Source organism: Python bivittatus, unplaced genomic scaffold, assembly GCF_059951505.1.
Source record: "Python bivittatus isolate LINGU-HERP-01145 unplaced genomic scaffold, Pbiv_v1 ctg000020_np1212, whole genome shotgun sequence".
Lineage (NCBI taxonomy): Eukaryota > Metazoa > Chordata > Lepidosauria > Squamata > Pythonidae > Python > Python bivittatus.
The window spans coordinates 19,757,979-19,778,395 of record NW_028277030.1 but is presented as its reverse complement, the minus strand read 5'-3'; positions in this window follow the sequence as shown (position 1 = coordinate 19,778,395).

Genomic DNA, 20,417 nt, shown 5'->3' with positions numbered 1-20,417 from the left:
TATACAAAATTTTTAAAAATGGCAATTTCAGATGGAGCTTCTGATCATTGAAATAGAATTCCTATAGACTAAGGCAACCCACCTTCATACCTTCCAGATACAGTCTGCTGCAAAACAGAGTAATCCTGTGGACAGAGCTGGGAGCTCCCTTTCCTTTCTTAACCAAATCTCTGGGAAGGGATCATCCACAAGTCTTGGTTGGCATGGTGTGAAGAAGCCTCACTAACCACTTGTCAAGGATATGCCCTTACAACATACCCACCAGCCCAGTGTCATCACCAGCCCACTGCTGGGACAGGCTTGAGTTGGACTAAGATGTTCAGACATGAAAGTAATGTTTTCCCTCATATTGCTGCATGAGAACTTTCATGCGGATGTTCTAGGCACATTGAGCAGGAGCCTTCAGAAGATGGCAATCTGTTGGGTTCCAGTTAGCTCAGCAGGTCTGCTATGGGATCACCCCTCCTATCTAGTTAGTTGGAATCTCCATGGCCATTTCTCTGTGACTGTGAGAAAGACCAAACACTTTGCTTATATAGGCTATTTCTTCTTTGGGAGTGGGGGTGGGGCATGTCAGAGTTAGGAATATCAACTTCCTGTAAGGCCAAATGCAAGGGAAGAGAGTAAGAAAGATGACCTTGATAGAAATATGCAAAAAATGTTACTTAGGCGAAAGGAGCTAGAACTTTTTTTTTTAATCTTGAGAAGTGAGATAATATTCAGAAGTGGGTCAGGAAGATGCCTCCCTGTCAGGCCTAGCCCAAGGAACTGCAAGAGACAATGTCAATTCAGTCCAGCTATGTTTATTAACTACAACCTCTAGCAAGAATCTTCCCAGACTAAAACCCCAGTTCCCAAAGTCCTCCAGCCACAACAGTGTGAATTCCTCAGGGAGGTGCTAGTTTCATCCTCTTGTTCCTCCCACGCAGTTCTGGTGAGCTAAGAAAATGTTTATCTCCCTGAGCTTGGCCTTCATAATTCCATTCCATCACACTCCCTGATTCACTGGACTAAAAGAAGGAGGAGGAGGTACAGCAAAACCAGAATTGCAAGATTCTGTTATAATACCCTATCTCAATAAAAGTAGTTTTAGTCTTCCTGTAGTATTGACTTCCTGGTATGGCCTACCTAGTGAGACTGATATCACGTCTACCAAAGGTTGATATTCCCATTGGTAAGGAGAAGGCAGAACTTCACCCAGCACCCTTTTTCCCCTACTAGCAGATGAAGTGAGGTTATTACTGGAAAGGAGGAGTTATAGGCACTCCTCATTTTCAAGCACCTTTTAAGATGGACAACCTGCTTGTCTCCTGTGGCCATTGCTAGTAGCTTCTTTCCTGCTGGATAAACATCCAGTCTTCTGGGCAAAGTCCCAACCAGAAGAAGAAGCACTGCACTGTTGACAGCCAGCCCTTAACGTTCTTGCCCTTGAGAGCAAGAAGCTATCTAAAATGGAACCCAGATGGGGAGTTGTAATTCCCCTCTTTCTGGATGATATTCCTATGCCTAGATTTTTTAAATAAATAAATGATTATCAGCCCCTGCAAGAAGAGAAGCAGTCCATTCCCAGGTGGGCTCCTTTTTCATTAAAAGTACCCAATGAATAGATAAGACAAAATAGCTACAGATAGCTGAACTCCAAACCCTGCCATATTGCAAGTTCAGGGGTATAGTTAGTAGCTGTTTTTCCTGCCTATAGGTGGTTTTAGGAGGGAGAGGAAAGGACAGCTGGTAATCCACCAGTCACTGCCCTGAAAGTACTCCAAGTCACATTTTGGGAAGACACTAACACTCTTCCTCACTAGGGTACAGTAAAAGGTAGGCTGTGTGGGCAGCACATTTTATAACCCAACTCAAGGATAGGAGGAAATCACATTAATGTGGTGGTGAAAAGAGCCCTCTCTTGCCAAGTCAGCATTTTCATCCCAGATTAAATCCTGGATAGTAAACTGAAGTTTTGCCTGCCATGATCTGGTATTAAAATGAAGAAGCTTTAAGCTGGAGGATCTACTTTGGCTGTTACCTTGACTACCTTGGTCAGACTGCAGCCTGACAGGAGGGGAGGCCAACCAGATTAAATTATTCCACATCTCCCTCTTCTAGTTACTACTTCAGTGTCATCTCCATTCCCCACTCTTCCCATCTTCTTGATTCATCCCAAAGCACCAGCTAATAATTTAATATAACCAGCAACATGTGGCAACTCCTGCCCTGTTACTCCTAGCTCTCCCTCCCAATTTGCACATCAAGCCGGCATGGTCAATGGTTGGAAATGAAGAAAGCTGCAGTCAAACCACGTAGAGAGATACAGGTCATAGCAGGACTCTTCTTATGGCTAACCCACTTGATTTTTATTTTTTTTTAGATTCTTAACATTTATTTGAGAAGAATCCATTTATTTTATTTTTAGACTCGGTGGAAAATGAGTTTCCAATATTTACCAGATCCATGTAAAATTATCAATTATTTCACACATTTATATACACTCGGTTCTTTAATCAAAGTAAATTTACAACAAGCTTTTATTTAAAACAATCTTCTGGCACCAATTTGTTCCAAATCTCCATAACATTAACACTATTTGAAGGTCCTTTTCATTTCCAAAGGCTTAATTAAAAAAAATGTTTGTGGCCTTTACATATTTTCATTTTAGAAATGACAGGAAGTTTAGCTCACCTTTTAATAAGAAATTGTAAGCTCCATAGATTCTTTTTAATCAATAACTTTTCTTTTTCACCAAAGTAGACTTGGTTAATTTATGAGGGAGTTGTCAAGGTAACACTGAATAAAAAGTCAGAGCTGACCTCTTAAATAAAGAGGAGCTATTTATTATTTATAAGAAAGAAATAGCTATTGAAAATAAAACAATCTGCATTAATTAAAGAAGTTCCAATAATAATTCATAGCTATGGTGTACAACAATTAGGGAACATCTGTATTATATTTTTCTTTTGTTGTAGAACTAAATAATGCATAAAAAGATCTGGACTAGAGTATGTGTCTACATCCTAAAGACCAAACCTAATAGACATCTACAGGGCCATTCAAATCTCCAGAGGTCTTTGGGTCCCATTCACTAGGGACTTACACTTGGCGGGTCGCAGGAGGTAGGCCTTCTCTGCCACGGTCCCTGCCTTATGCAACATTCTCCCTCTCCCCCGCGTCATCCCTGCTAATGTCCAGTAAATCCCTTAAGACTTGGCTTTGCCATCAAGCCTTGGGGCCCCGGGGGCCCGGGGATATTCTGAGATGGCTATATTATTAATTTATTCTCTCCTGTACTTAATGGACTCAAAACAAGGACAAAGTAAGATCCAAACTTCTCAACATCCCAGGATATTCTTTACTGATCTCAAAGTAGCTATTTTAGGAAAGAGAAACTTTACCAGCACAGTTGAGTGAGAGATCGTTGAACATCAAACGTTTCAGACTAACTCACAAAGTCTCAACAAACACAGTGGGTTTTAAATGGTTTACAGTTGTTAATTGATAAGGTATATTTATTTATTTATCAAATTATCAGATGTGTTTATCACATTTATATGTAACCTGCACATTGCCTTCCTCTCAGCTCATCCCAATTTAAATCCTAGATGCAGATCCTTCACGCATCTGACGAAGTGAGGTGTAGTTCACAAAAGCATATCCCTTTTAGTAAAATGTGTTAGTAGGAAAGGATGCTATCAGAGTCTTCTTGATTTGGGGCTATTTATTTTGAAATTGATATATCTCATATATCTCAGTGGATCTCAAGAAAATATAAAACAAATTACCTAAATTAAAAGTTAAATGCCCTAAATCTTGCTGTCTTCACAGTGCCCCCTTACTGTGCCCGAGGAATGGGTCTTTGATGCACTGCTGTCCGTACAGCTATAACACACATTCTAAGGTTCCTAACCCTCAGCCAGAATTACATCCCCTTCCAACATGACTTACCAGGTGAAAAGCCTCTTTCAATTGGCATGCCCAATACTCTGGTTACTCCACGCACTGTCATTTTTTCACCCTCAACTGAACTTTTCTTAATTCCTTGAAACTATGAGTCAAGTGTTTGACTTTTCAACTTTTCAGCCATTAGGAGGCAGCAAAGAACTATTGTTTGTGGTATCTCTTGGCTGCCCTCTACTGCTTATGGAATCTGTTCAGCAACTGGATAAGTGCTATTAAAAGAGCTGAAATTTGAGCAACAGGGTTAGCTGTAGGGTGTCAATGTGGAAGCAAGGTAAGAATATTACATGAGGGGAGGAAGTGAGGAACTAGGGCTCCTGGGAACAGCAACTTTTGGGAAGGGAATTCTCTGTCAGGAAGCCTACAGAAGTAGAGAAAATTCTTTTCAATTACACTTCCAAATTCACATACTCTAGGTTGACTAGTTGAGTGGTTGCTCAACTTGTTAAAAACAAAAGTTGTTGCAGAAGGTGAGGTTCTGCTCTTCCTCAGAGTCAAAAGAGGGTTGAGGGGTGGAAGGAACAGGTCAGGGATTGGATGGAATGGGGCAGTCTCACAGGAAACTAGCAGAATCAACTGGAGCCACAAGTGTGTTGATGAAAATCATGTTCTTTCAGTCCATCTATTTTATATACTTCAGTGTATCCTATATTGCCTGCATGCAGTATCTGGAAGCAGAATAAGAAGGAAAGACTCCTCTGGAGCAGAATGCCTAAAGCCATCCTTCAGCTGCCTCAACTACAGGTGAATGGTGAGATTCTGGCAGTGGCAGACAGACATTTCCTCTGGAAATGGTTAGTGGGCTGTCCTCATGCTGTGTGATTTAACCTTTGATTCAGAGGGATCTGGTCCTAGCTCTTTATGGAATAAGTCGTTCTGAACTAGGAAAGTTTGCATTAGGAGTGTCACTTATTTCAACTCTACATCTTACCATTTACAATAAGTCATGTTTTTTCTACCCTCAACATGTTTGAATCAGAATGGGAGCTTTCTAGCTGGTTTCTTCCTGAGCACCAGGCTGATTGTCTAAATCCTACATCTGCCCCTAATCTCTCTTTCTCTCTCCTCTAATTGTGTGTTGATCTTCCTCCCCCTTAAATGCATAAACAAGGCATATACTCTGTTTGCTCCCCTCAACCCAGTTCCTGTTACAATTTCTGTTGATTTTTACAGAGGCTGGTGCAGTGTAAAAAAGATTGCATCTGGACAAGGTTCAGCCACAATGCTTGATTTATGCTCTGCAGCTGAACAATTTAGACTTTTGATTCAATATTAGCCAAACAGATTCTGTTTCTGTTGAAAGAAATTAAGGTTCTCCATGGATGGTGGCCTCAGAATAGTTTGCCACATTATTATTGCATTACAGAAGTCTAAAGAAACCAAATTACAGTGTCCTGAAGAGGCAGAAAGTTCATTTTCTTTTTACAAAGACAACTCTGATGGTAGAGATGCACCTCACTCCTACAGGCCATCTGGATCTGGATATTGGAATGTGTGTTTAGTAAAGCACATAAACGTGATTGACATATGTTACAATGTCATGCTCCAGTGATACAATATGGAACATCATGTTAGCTCATACATGTCATAAAACAGAATTAGGTTCTCATAACTGTGTCAAGCTATGCACTTAAAAAAAAAAAAGGTCATAGGGTAGAAGGAAGAAGATTCTGAATATCTGCTAGCTGAGATGTCCTCTCAAACATCGAGGGGCAGACTAATCCAGTCTGCTATATGTGATGTGACCACAAATCAAAAAGGAAATGGAAATGGAAAATTCAGTGTTGTTCAGCTTCAATAGAAGTATTTTGTCTGTTTTTGTTATAGATAGGTCACCATACTGAAGAACTTTGCAAAAAGGGGCACCTCAAGATGCAGCTGTTTAGCAGCTTAATACTCTTATGGTCTCATGTCTAAATTATTCATCTACAAAATCAATGTCACATTTTGGAATAGTTCATCTTATAATCATTGGACTGGCTGTTGTAGTTTTTGATACACACCAGAGCAGTAGAAGATGAAGAAAGTTGAAATAGTTTGTGGTACAATTTTAATATTCCATATTATGCTAAAATCAACATCATATTTATATCAAAGTGGAGTGTATGGTGGGTCTTTCCTTGATTGCATAAATAGTATACATCACCACCCTAGACCTAGATCCTTCTTGGACTCATAGCTACTGTTAAATGGGCAAGTGGCAGATGTGGCCAGGGGGGTCTTCGTGAGCTTTGGCTAGTGTGCCAGCTGCAGCCTTACTTACAGCAAGAAGATTTTTTTTTTTTTTAATCTGCGCTCAGTCATTACTGACTCTGCAGTGACTGCTTGGACAAGTCCTTGCAGTTTTCAATGCAAGTGTTTCGGAAGTGGTTTGCCAGAGCCTCCTTCCTAGAGCAGAGCCCAGCTAGCGTGTGCAGGAGGCGGGGTTTCCATTGGATGATAGTAACTCATTGTCAGCCCTTTGAGGTAGGGAACAGACATTGCAAAAATTACAAGAAGCTCAAGGTCAGATACTTTGGTCACCTAATGTGAAGAGAGGACTCTTTGGAAAAGACCCTGATGCTGGGCAAGATTGAAGGCAAAAGGAGAAGGGGACAGCAGAGGATGAGATGGTTAGATAGCATCCCTGAAGCAATGAGCATGAAACTGAGCAAACTCAGGGAAGCAGTGAAGGACAGGAAGGCCTGACACGATATGGTTCATGGGGTCACAAAGAGTCGGACACAACTTAACGACTGAACAACAACAACATTTTATTGTTGTAAGGAATATAACAGAATCTTGAAATCCTGCCAGGGGTTCTCTCTGCCCTCTCAACTACCAAATAGAATTAAAGAGGGATTATTTTGAGTTTCTTTCTCACACTTTATGCTTTCTCAGGAATGAGTTGTTGTTTTTCCTCTCTTAAAGGCTCATCTATTCTTCCCCAAGATTATCTCTACATTCCTTTACCCTCATACTCTTCTTGTTCCCAGGATAGATTACTGCAACGTGCTAGCAAAAGACAGCCATATTAAACCCGTGCTGTGGGCACTGCATTGGCTATTAATAGGTTTCTGGTAAATTCAAAGTGTTGTGTTTTACATTTAAATTGCTGCATGGCTCAGCTTTAGGTACCTGTAGGACCACCTTCTCTGGTGAAACTACCTGTCTGCTGTGTTCATCCCAGGAAGTATGTTATCTATCTGCAGTGTGTAGGAGGTCAGATCAGTGGGGGCCCAGGGACAATGTTGGGGCCCCTACCTTATGGAGGTTAGACTAATGCTAGCTTTGAGATCTATTCAATTAAACCTGATCTATCACATAGGGCTTTGGAGAGCTAAGACTAATATTCATGGGTAGCTGAGACTGAGCTGCATACAGATATTTGTTTCTGTCTTTACTGACTACTTTTTTATTATTATTTACTGTGGCTTTATGTGTGGTCTTTTTGTTTTATTGCTGTAAATCAACAGAAGTTGTAAGATTCATTGGTGCACAAATTTAATGAACAAATACATTTTAAAGAAGTTTTCACATGGTGTTTTTGCAAAATGGCCAAGAGTGTTATCCTGTCTTACACTGTGCCATTATCTTTCCACTGGCCTGCAACATTCTTGGCTTCCCACACTTGCATTCAATCCCAAGGAAAGACATCAGAAGGGAACTCCTACTATGGGACTTTTTTTTACTGTTACCAGTAAAGAGAAATTTTTTTCCTTAAAAAAACTTGAAGAATTTCTTCTTCCCCTAGAGAAATTCAAGAGAAAAATTGTCTACTCAATTTCCCTGTTTATAAATTTGGTCAGTTTGGAGCAATCATTTGTGGTTAGCTGTATCTGAAATTTCTGCTTTAGAGAGGGAAGCACAAGACAAGTTGATCTACTTTCTCCTTTAAAAAAAGAATAAATTCAGCAATCTACATAGCTTCAAAGTTCAGGTTTCAGCAGGAACTTACATTGTTTGATCTTTGGACAAAGCTCTCCATCGACCAATTAGATATGGAGTTCTTTTCCGCTGTTTTAAAAAAAAGTTTTCAAGAAGATCTGCTTTACTTTCAAGGAAGGAGCAAAACTGCTCTGTTACTTTCTTTTTCATTAGCGATAATAGGAGAAAAGGAAAGAAAGAGAGATGGCAAAGCTGCCACATTCACCAATGTCAATGTGCCAATACCAGTGCAGAAACATAATGTGATTTCTGACTGTGAAGTGACAGGTACTGCACATAACAGTAATTTTGATATTAGTGCACAAATAACATCAGACACATTCAACATTTATATTTTCACCTACTGCAGAGAATGGGAAGCCAATTTCCACGTGTGATACTAATGTGCAATGAAGCACATGTCCGAGAAAACACTGAGCACTGACATAATTGAAAGGCTCTGTAAAGTATTGGAAGGAGTTTTAAAAAACAGACAAACAAAAGACTGGCGTCATAGGTTTGCAAAGCCATCATTTGTTATACCTTAATTTGTTTGAGTAATTTTATTAAGGTCAAGAAGATCAGCAACAGAGATTAATATAGGCTCATAAAACATCATTTCCGAGTTACACAGATACAGCTCAAAACATTGTCCAGTGACAATGTGGAAGATGTGGTGTTGAACTGAAACAGTATAAAGGTATGATAGCTTTTTTCAGGTAGTCAAATGGAAAGACGTAAGAGGTAGAAGTAGGGCTTTTAACGACACCATCATAGAAATTACTGGAAATCCAATACCTATATTTTTTAAGATCTGTAACACAAATCCCTGGTCTAACAGCTCTTTTAGAATTTTCAAAACCCAACATAAAAAGAAATTCTACATGAAAACTGTATCAAGGGAGGTTAATGACAAACACCCATCTCCAGGAAGATTTAAAATTGTCATTCATTTCAGTAAACCTCCTGCTTGGCTCCTGTGACTAGTTAGCACCATATTTTGCCAATAAAGTTGCTCAGATTCTGTCAGCCTTTTGAGGTAAGCTAGGTCCAGAAGCAGACTGGCAAAGACGCTGGCACTCTGGAAGTATAACAAATGGGATGTTGAAGGTGATCCACACCATACTTTAGGAGGTGGTAATGCCAGGAGCCTTGAAACAGACAGTGGCACTCCTCTTCTTGAAAAGGTCCTGCATGAAACTGTCCTATGTAGGTTGACACCAGAATGCTTGCAGGACCTGTTTGCAGTTCCCCACATCCATGAGATGAAACCAAGGATGTGTTTGAATAGGTTATTTGTAGAATAATAACCTTGTGAATAAATGAAATGTTGTGAAGCAGAGTGAAATATGATTGTGAAAGGCATGATGCAGACTCAGTTGAGTTGGCAGTGCTTATGTTTTCCATCCATGGGGTATTTATTTAGGGATTTACTCCAGATTTTGTAAGTATTATTTCTATTTTTGGAGATTCTCAGCTGAAGAAAATAAACTTTTTTCTCTTATCTCAAATAACATAAACTAAAGGATTTGGGATATGTCTAATATGCTGAACTAGCAAGTAGAGAAAGCTCCTAAGCTAGCATTTCTCAAAGCGTAGGTCACAATCTTTGTGGGGCAGGGCTGGAAGGTGTCACCAGAAAGGCACAAGATTGGGGATAGGGGTTGAAAGAGACTGCTGTCATCACAAGTATTTTTCTTACTGTTTGATGCAAAAGTATGCTGAATGCAAAGCAGCCTGATCTTATAGAGCTCTGTATGAGGCCTAAGTGTGTGTGTGTGTGTGTGTGTTTTGTTTGCCTTCCAAAGCTGAAGTAATCATGCCAAAGCTTAGCTCTGTGGGGAGCATCTGCAAAATATAAATGTATTAAGTAAATATATAAATAAATGCCTGAATGTATTTTTCAAGTGTCCCATAAAAACTTTGATCTCCTTGGTACTCACTCTGCAGGAAGGATTGAAAAGAAGGGGATGGATGGACAGTCTTCCGGGCTGCGCTGAGCAGGAGACTGGACAAGTTGTGGGAGGGATTTACAAGCACCAAACATGAGGCTGGAAAATGGGGCAGCTAAGCTATCTTAGTACAGCTGTGCCAGGAAAAAAGTCCCTGAAGCATTTTAAGAGCAGTTGAAGAGGCACTGATTTAAGGCAACAACCTTTGCTTCCCCCCCCCAGATTTTGCTAAGTGAGAATGGTGATCTTGAAAGCTAAATCCAGATTTGTCTGAAAAAAGTATACAACTTCAGCCTTCCAATTAAAAAAATTGCCTTTAAATTTGACTTTGTAAAAATTTCCAGTTAAGTGATTTTATTGTATTGAATTGCAAGATTCTTCATTGTTCTATGTGATAGACAGATTAAACATTTATTCTTAAAAGTGTTATATATATATATTACTTCCCCAACCCTAGTGTAATCCTTAGTTTTCTTCGGCAGTGGCTGTACAAATTTAGTTTTCATTTTAGGAGGTTGCAGTATTGCAAAGCTTGAGAACTGATGTCCTAAGATTTCCAATAAACAAACAAATAAATTTGAAAGAGGCTGCCTTACTTCTCCTAGCCATACCACCTTCCATGATCTTTCTTTTCTGTTTGGAATTCCATGCCTGGCTTTTTTTTTTTTTTTGTACACGATCTCTTTTAGACCCTAATTGAATGACTGCTCCCTCCAATTTGCTAGGGAGACAAATCTTTGCCTGAACAATTTGTTGTCGCTTTTTTCTAATCAGAACTTTTTATATTTTTGGAAATTCCCCACCGCAGTCGTAAAGCCCTTCATGCTTGTTAAGTAAATTTAATGGCCATGGGATAAGGAGACTCATCCTTTTGAGGATGCTAACTGGTTAAGTAATAGGAAACAAAGATTAAGAATAAGTGGATAATTTTTTATCAGTGCAGGGAAGAAAATGAAAAGTAAATCAGTAACAGTGCTTTTAAAATAATTTATAAATGATTTTGATTTGGGGTTAACAGGGAGCTGGCCAAGTTTTATTTATTTATTTATTTAAATGTATTGGCCACCCAACTCTAGTTTGTGGATGATATTAAATTATTCTGGGTGGTAAAAGCCAAAAGTAAGCATGCAGAACCTTAGAAGGATCCCTTTGATAAATATAAATGATCAACCAAATGGGAAATACAATTTAATTTATGTAGGTATAAATTGGTGCATATTGGGGCAACCTCCCCCCAACTTCACATATACTGTATAGTACATTGATAGAGTCCGAGCTGCCTATAACCCACCAGGAAAATTATTTTGGGGATCACAGTGAAACAATGGCCTTCCTATGCAGCAGTTGTAAGAAAGGCAAATTCTGTCTCAAGAATTATTAGAGGTTGAAAATAAAAATGCTAACATTGTAGTGCTTTTATACCAATTGATTCAATGTCCACATCTGGTGTACTGTGTACAGTTCTGGTCACCACAGTTGCAAAAAGATATAATAGAGGTGGAAAAAGTGCAGAAGGGGACAACCAGAAGGATAAGGAGGCTTGACCACCTTTCCTGTGAGAAAAGGATAGAATGTTTGGGACTCTTTAGCTTTGAAAAAAGGTGATCAGTGTGGAGATGTGATCAAGGTTTATAAAGTCATGGGTGGCATGGAGAAAATGGATGGGGAACAGTTTTTAATCCCTTTTTCTAAACATCCATTCAGAACTGACAAAAGGAAAACTGCGAGCAAGGACCATGAGCACCCCAGTTTCTGGATTTTTATACAGTACCTAGCATTTTAAATAAAAGTCTGTATAATCCCCAGAAGGTCATCTGGTTTTTGATGGCATGATTGAATTTTGCTCCTGACAAAGGATAATGAGGTTGGTATTCTGAACCTAGAAATGAGATGCTGTAATAAAGCATTGGCAACTGAGATAGCATCTGTTTTTCTGGTTGGAAAGGCTTCTACTCACTCAGAAAACATACAGACAATGACAAGAAAATTTTATATCCCTTTGATGGTGGTAAATCAATGAAGTTCATCTGCAAACCCAAAAGTTCCTCCCCTTCCATTTAGTATTTCCAGACCAGAAGAGAAGACACAGAAGCCCATTGCACACATCTAAATCCAGACATAAAGCCTATTATGTATGCACTACATTTACATTCACATTCCTAGCAAGAAGCTCCAAATGTTAAGGACATTAGCAGCACTTGAAAGCAGGGTGAAAGGCAATGATACTTTATTTTAAATTCCAGAATTGGGAGAAGCATAGCACAGACATCTCTCTCTTTATCTTGCTGCATCCTCCTCCTTGCAGCATAATGATACAGGTTTTTATATATTTCTTGTACTTCGGTAAACTTTAAATCAATAGGATAATGCAAACAAAACAATGACAGAGGGAATATCCTGATGAGCTTAGTGGTCAAGATGTTAAGCAGCCATCAATAAAAGCCGTCAACAACAGCCTTAGATGCAAAGTACTTATAAGCACTGAACAATAGTCTTGAGGTATGTCAGCAGGAAAAAAATTATATACTTGTGATCAGATAAAGGTCAATCTTAGCTGAGCTTCACCTAGAGACTAAATCGCTTTTGTGGTGGGGGAAAGATCTAGTAACGCTGAGGATGAATTGGAATAACAATGGAAAAGTAGGTAGGGAAATTCAAGGGTAGAGGAACAAGAAGGGAGAAAATATGGAGGTAGGTTTGTCCTTTTCTAAAACCTAACATAGTCATGAGTAAACAAAGAAAAGTGGGAAGAGTGTTTTTTTTCTTAAAGAATAAAATGTAACAACATTTAATAGAATAATGGACGTAAAACATAGTAAAACACATAAAAATATAAATGTTCCATAACAATAGCTGTCTTCCATTATGTTTGTAATACTGCAAGGTAGGTTAAGATGAGAGGCTGTATCAAGAAAGCTTCATAGATAAGTAGAGATTTGAATTTGAGCATCTGTAGGCCCAGTCAGATGGTCTAAACCAGGGTCTTCCAAAGTGGTCAATATCGATCGCCAGGAGTCAATGGGACTATCCAAGGGGTCGATGTAGTTATTATTATTATTCATAGTACTATTAGCTAAAGTAGAATTTATTAAATTGTTTTCATATAAATGCTTGGGGGTCGATGAACTATCTGAAACTTCATGAAGGGGCTGATGTGCTAAAGACTTTGGGGACCCCTCCTCTAAACACTATTCACATTACACTCTAGATCAGATTATCCCAACTGGGTGCTTCCTATGGGCATTGAGGTTGCAGGTTTCAACATTTCCAACCAGTGTGGTTGGAAGTTGAGTTGTATAGCCCTCAGATATCTGAAGGGTACCAGGTTGGGCCAGGCTGTAAAAGAATGGATGGATGGATGGATGGATGGATGGATGGATGGATGGATAGATTTTTTTAAAGGAAGATAAAAACTAATACAAACTAACATAAAGTAAGAAAAAGAAAGGAAAAAGAAAGAAATCAAAGAGAATGCTAAAGGTGCAAGAAAAGAAAAAAGAAAAATAGAAAAGAAAGAAAAAAGATACAAAAAAGTAGCTTCCAATCTTCTTTCCAGCAGTTACAAGTACAATTATAAATTTACCTCTTACTCTATGGTTACCACATAACTCTCTTCTTTCTATAAGCTATCCTGTCTAATCATCAAAACCATAAATCACAAGTTCATTTTTTTCTGTTTCACGCAAAAAGTCTATAAGAGGGTTCCAGTCAGCAATGGGCCAGGCTGTAAAAGAATTTCTGAGAGAAATAGTGAACCTAGTTCATCAAATTAAGAAATACTTCCTTAATTTGATGAACTAGGTAAATTTCAGTTTTAAAATAATTAATTACAGACTTCAGGTCCTTACTGAACCATATTAAACACTGCTTTCCATGTTGTTTTTCTCAGAGCTACTTAAAAGGAATGGCCACATATATCACCAAAATCACTTTACGTGTAGAAAGCACATCTAACAGGAAGGTAGGCTAAAGAGATGTTTTTAGTTATCTTTCAAGTACACTGAGTTACCACATGGCCCATAAACTTTGATAGCTGAGGGATAAACTATTTCTTTGAAGAAATGTATAGGCACAATTTTGATTGCTATTAACATGGCAACTCAATGCTTCTTCTTTTTTTAAGTTTCAAAGAATTTTTAATTATTCCAACCACTTTAGAGAGAGAGAAAATTACTATTAATGCAGGCATTATTGAGGCAGTATTAACAGCAGACATCTATGAAACCATCAATGAGTCTGAATCAAACAGAATATACCAGGGAAAAATGTATTTGAGCAATATTATTACCTTAGTGACGGAATGCCCTTCTAGAATCTTTTAAAACATGTAACAATGGGTTCATTTACTTTGAGCTCATACCAGAAAAGGAAATATGTGTACCAGAATTTTAAAGAGTTCAGCAATGCCCACCTCTCATCTAGCAATCAGTTATAGTGCCTCTTACAAGAAAGCTGATTCAGAGTTCCTAGTATTTCCATCCAGTATGGTCATTGTTGAGAATTCTACTCCAGAAGTCACACATCTGAAGGACGACCAAGCTTCACTTGTTTTCCAGAATTCCTCAAAATACATAAAAGCACAGCCAGTGTACCTAGGATGACACTGTACACACCTAGCAACCATCCACAATTTCAGAGGATGCTTTTCTCAGAGAGTTTAGAAATTCAACCCAGTGCTCCTTGTATGTAATATATATGTTCAAACAGTTGAGAAGGGCAAAAAAGTAGGAAAATGGAAGTAGAATAATTATCTGTTGTGGGGTGCAAAACAGTGCCCAATCACACTTTAGTGTACTGTAAGTATATATTTTCTTTTATAACCAGATAAAAATACAATAAAACAGATCATAACTGAACCCTGTCATTTTCCATCTCTTTCAGATTGTGGTAGACATAATAGAAACTTAAAACTGCATCTTACTGGGGCTTATTTAGTACAATTTGCATCTAATAACTTGTATTGCCTTTTTCTCACGCTTTCTCAATGTCCAGCTTTCACTGGTGTACATTACAAATGGAAATACCATTGTTTTAACAGTTCTGATCTTTGTTGTCATAGAAATGACCTTATTCTTCACAATCCTTTTTAAGTTTGTTACAAGATAAAACTTGCCTTTCTTCCTAGAATTAATCTCATGGAGAATTATTGTTCATTCTTATTTGTACTTGAATCCAAGGAAACAATGCTCTGTACTATCTTCACTACTTTCTTTTTAATTTACTTATTATTCATTAAAAAAAGAAAAAAAGTGAAAAGCAAGCAAAAGAAGAAAAGGAAAAAAAGAAAAACAATTGATAGAGAAATATAATACCTATAAGTGGACCAACGAATTCCAAATATTGTAAAGTTAGTGCTTGGTATATTGTTGATGAGACATTAACCCAAAAGAACAAAGTATATTACATTGTTTTAACAATGTAAGGATTTTAATCTTTGGGCTGTTTATCATCAAAACTGAATTAACTAAGCATGCTGGTCGACATTATCTTTGTCCTCTTAATATTAACCCAGATTTTTCAGTTTCCATTTCTATTTTGCTAATGAGGCCTTCTACGTTTTCTTAATTTTCAGGGAGCAAAGTGGTATCATCAGCATATCTCCAATTCATAATGTTTCTACCTCCAGTTTTGATTCCAGTTGTCATCTCTTCCAAGCTTGCCATTCTTACGATATTCTTGAGATACAAATTAAAGAGCCTTAGGGATAATATGTATCCCTATCTCATTCTCTTCTCTCTTCTAAACCGTTCAATTTCTGCAAACTTAGTTCTTTCAGGTTCTTCAGAAGAATAAGGCAAGCTGTTAGCCTTAACATATTTCATATTTGGCATAATCCACACAACCAAAGGCAGTAGTCAATAAAGCAAAGTATATCTCCTTCTTAGCTTCTCTTGCTCTCTCCATTGTCTATCTAATGTTAGCCATCTGATCTTGTGTCCCACTGCCCTTTCTGAAACCTGCCCGTTCATTTGACATTTCTCCTTCCGTGTATGTCTCTATTCTTCTTTGTCAAATCTTATGCCAAACATTGCTTGGGTGAGAAATCTGTGCATTCCCTTGCATTTCCATTCTTCAGTATATACCAATATTTTCCAGCTTCTAGCTGGAAATGTTTTTCCAACTTGTTTCATATTTGTTGAGATAGCATAATTAGCCATTTACCTCCCTCTTCTACAGTTCTATGGGTATTTTACCTGTCCCTAGTGCCTCCCTACCTGACAGCTGGTCCATTACCCCTTTCATCTCACTTACTAGTGAAGTTGGTTCCCAAATATATTGCCTCTCTCCAAATGTTTCTGTCATTCTATGAGACCATTTATTTAGTGTAGCATTTCTGTCTTCTGGTCACTTCATTTGCCTCTATTAGGACGCTACCATTACATTTATTGTGTCTTCTTAAAAAGTTCTCTCATTTTCTTTTTGTTATTTTCCTTTATCTGTTGACAATCCTGATTTATTTTGTTCTCATCTTTTCTTGCTTGAGGTTGAAAGTCTATGTTCAATTACAGTAATTGTCCTGTTACCCAAGGCACTTATCCTGCTTTTCCTTGGCTATCATGGGAACTTGTTCAGAAAATCATTTCAACCTTTTTCCCTTTGAAATTTGGGGATTTTTCTCCACTTCAGTTTTTACAGTGCTTCTTATCTCTCCCCACAGCATTTCAGATTTTTTTTTTCACATAAGTCAAATGTAGTGAATCTGTCCTTACACTTTTCTGTACATCATCCAAGTAAAATTTTGCTGACACTGTTTTTAATTTTATAAGTTTAACCTGTAAGTTTGACACCAATAATTCATGGTCTGTTCCACAAGCTTCACCTAAAAATGTCTTAACTGGATTGTGCTTCTAGAACTTCTTTTCCTATTATATAGTCAATTTGATTACAGTGATGTCCATGTATAGTCTCAGTTTATGTTGCTTGAAGCAAGTGCTAGCAGTGAAGAATTTTATTTGCAAAACTCTATTAACCTTTCTTCTACATGATTACATTCACCCAATCCTAACCTTCCTATAATACCAGGTTCCTCCATTTCTTAAACTTTTGCATTTCAATCACCCATTAGTTTTATGTTCTTTCTATATGTCATATTTATCACATCTTGCAATTTGCATAAAATTCTTCAGTGTCTTCCACCATTGTATCGGTAAATGCACACACTTGTATACCACTGATGCTCACTTGATATCCACTAATTCAAACAGATATTAAGGCGGTACAGTGCTTTGGACTTGAAGGGAGAAAGACACTTCAGGAAATGTGTGGCTAAGAATATATCTTCAGGAATTTGCCAAATCTAACATGACTTTATCCAGGATCATGCTGCAGGCAGACGTGCAATCCTGAGGAAAGATGCAGCTAACTTTAAGAAATTGCTAACAGGTGCTACAAAAGTGCTTCTACATATTCTGGATCAAATAGATATGAAGCTGTCATTTTTTAAATTATAGCTAAGCACATACTTGGCAGGGTTCTTACTGAGTATCGTTGCCATACCATGCCTTCTTATGGTGTCATGCGCTCAAATTAGAACTTCAGACCCATAGAGAAAAAGGTGCTTTGGAGTGTGTGTGGACATTTAAGACCAGCAAGTTCTTCTTGGCAACTCCTTAAAATAGTTGCATCCTTTTCCAGGATCCTGTGGCTGCCCTTAGCACCTGCGGTACGCTCCCTGAAACAGAAACATTTGGTTTAAAGAGTTGCAGCTGAATGCCGTGTGCACGCCCCATGCATTCCAATCCCTTCAAATCGATGAAAGTGCTGCGTAGCCCTACTGAATAGCATACTGTATGAGCCTATGATTTAAAGCGGCCCATTCTCATCCCCATGAATTTACTTATTCCTAAAACATCTAATTTAGTACACTTCATTTTACTTTGACAATATTTTATTGCCCTCCGTTTATGCTTCTCACATTCCATATTCTAACTGTGTATGTCCTCGTAAAACAAAGAATTCATTTTTCAGTGCTGACAGCAACAATGACCAGATTTCCTTGCAGCTTTGGTCTGGCCACATCACCATCTCCAGATTTACTCATGAAAGTTGAGCGTGACTCCACAGGAACTAGAGGGGGGGCCTTATCATCTGACACACAAACTTGTCTATTACTTCAGACACATTCATATGGGCTTTCCTTGCAATGATACAGAAGGGTTTGCCATTTTCTTCCTCCTATTTTGATTGCAGAGCTCATTTTGGCTTCTCTCACACCTGCAGATCCCTCCTACCCTCACCTCCATTATAGATTATTCTTAGCCTTGCCCCTCTCCTTCTGACTGTACTGGGAAGAGTGATCCCGGTGAGCATTCATGCTTTTGCCAGCATCACTCTTAAAATCATTGAAGCTACTGATCCTTTGCATCGCATCAAGGGAGTAATGCCTGCGAGGTGGGGGGAGGGGGTGAAAGGTGTCTAACATATTTACTGTGCAACAGATCAATACATTAATCACTCAGTAAACTAAACTTATAAGATCCAAGGGGAGCTGAAGATGATTCAATAGTCTATGCATAGAACTTCAATCATTTTTGTTAACAGAGGCAGGGAACAAAATCCACACAATTGGGGGTGGGGGGGTGGGGGGAAGGACCCTTTGTCTTAAATCATGTACATGATATGAAAAGAGTTCATCAGGATTTCAAAACTGTATTATCTGTCTCTAAGTAGAAGAGCAGTGAAAAAGAGGGAGTGGAGAGGGCATAGTGCTGAAAAACCTTTTCCTGAACCTACACTGAAATCTAAGCTTTTTTTTTTTTTCTTTTTCTTTTAAGCACTTTGGGCTTAACTCTGTAATACAGCTTCAGTAAAGCATATGTTTTCACCCAAGCATGAATATGTATAAATGACTAATACTAGACATATGGGAATAGCCAACCGGTTGGATATGGTATGCATTTCTTGTAAAAAGCATAGAGGAAGCTCCTATTATTACATTTGCTCTCATATGCTATCTTTCAGCCATTGCCTATTAGAAATGAACTTTGTTATCATTAATTCTATTGTCATTATTGTCTTTATTGTCATTAATTTTCACCCTCCATCTGTTAAGATAACAATGACTGATTTTAAAATTAAAACACTTATCTTTATTACAGCCTCAAAAAGGAAGGGGGGGGGGAGAATCACAATAAATCACATATGTGCAACTCTCACTAATTATAATAATAGTGACAATAGTTGCTTTTTATTGTGCCCCTTCAACCATCCCAGTTGGATAAATGCAAATTAAATAGACTAATTTCTAGTTTCACAGTGTGAAGCATGGTGTTCTACCTTCTCTGATGATGTATTTGAACAATCCTAGAAAACTCACCTAGAGCTTGTACAATTTGAGTGTAAAATTCTTTCCCTGCTTTTAGAAAAAAATGCATGCATGCATGGATGCCTAAATAAATAAAGTTATCCTTCTGCTTTTTTCACACATAGTGGAATGCAACTGTTGTATCAACTCCCCAGATGTTTACTGCTGAGGCGTAAACCAAATCAACAATAACTTTTCTGTGATATATGAAGCCAATTTATACCAATACAGTCTACACAGCAAGTATCATCCACATCTACATGAAGAATAGACAACCTGGAATCCTCCACATGTTCTGACCACGTCAGGTAGAGTTGATAAGAGTCCAACATACCTGGAGAGCATCAAGTTGCATCTCTCTGATCTTTACTGATTCACAAGGGGCTCCAAGCAGGAGTCCTTGAAATCCTGCCTAGAGCTAAAAATGTCAAGGACTGAACCTGGGATCTGAAGAATGGAAAGTATGTGCTACAGAGCTATAACATTCCACCATTCAACATAATCCTTACTGTGCCTCATGGAAATTCATAGGGATTTCAGATAAGGCACACTGGAGATAGAGTATAAGTTTCAAAATCTAGATCAAGTCTAATTAGTTCTCATACTTAGTTAGAAATTTGGCTTTCCACTGTAATCAGGAGGAATACAGCTTGTAGACAGAGTGTTAATCTTGAGCTGACATCAAAGGAGGCCCAAGTTCAAACCACAAACATTTTGTGTGGATTTGTATAATATCTGCACTACTAGCAAGGCCCAAAATACAATTAGGTGGGATTGAGATCCAACAAACAGTGAGCAAAACTAAGGCCTTCTTGCCTGTTCCCTCTCTCCCCTACCCTAACCTCCTATACAATGATCTTCCCTTTGAAATTGTGAGGGAGGGGCAGGACAGATTAAACAGAGTAGGGAAATCAGAAGAATTCAGTCCACCTCTTTGACACAAGGAGACAACTCTTTCCATTTTTATTTTCAATTACAATCATATCTAATCTGCAGACACATGTGTGCCACCAAAGGATGGAATCTAAAACTCATCCCCTCCCCAACTGCCAGAATTAATGGCCAAATATTTGAAATATGGTAATATGTTTTTGACAAACAGGTCAGAAATGTCAGAACCTCCCCCTGCCCCTAAAAATCAAAGGACAAAGACTCTCTTGTCCAATGTTCATGAGCATTGGAGGGCAAGAAAAAGGGTCAGCATTACAAGTCTGTATGAGGAACAGAACAATAATTCTGTCATTAATATGACTTTCTGAATATGGATTTGGGTGTTGGGAGAGCCTTTGGGAGAGCCAGTTTCATGG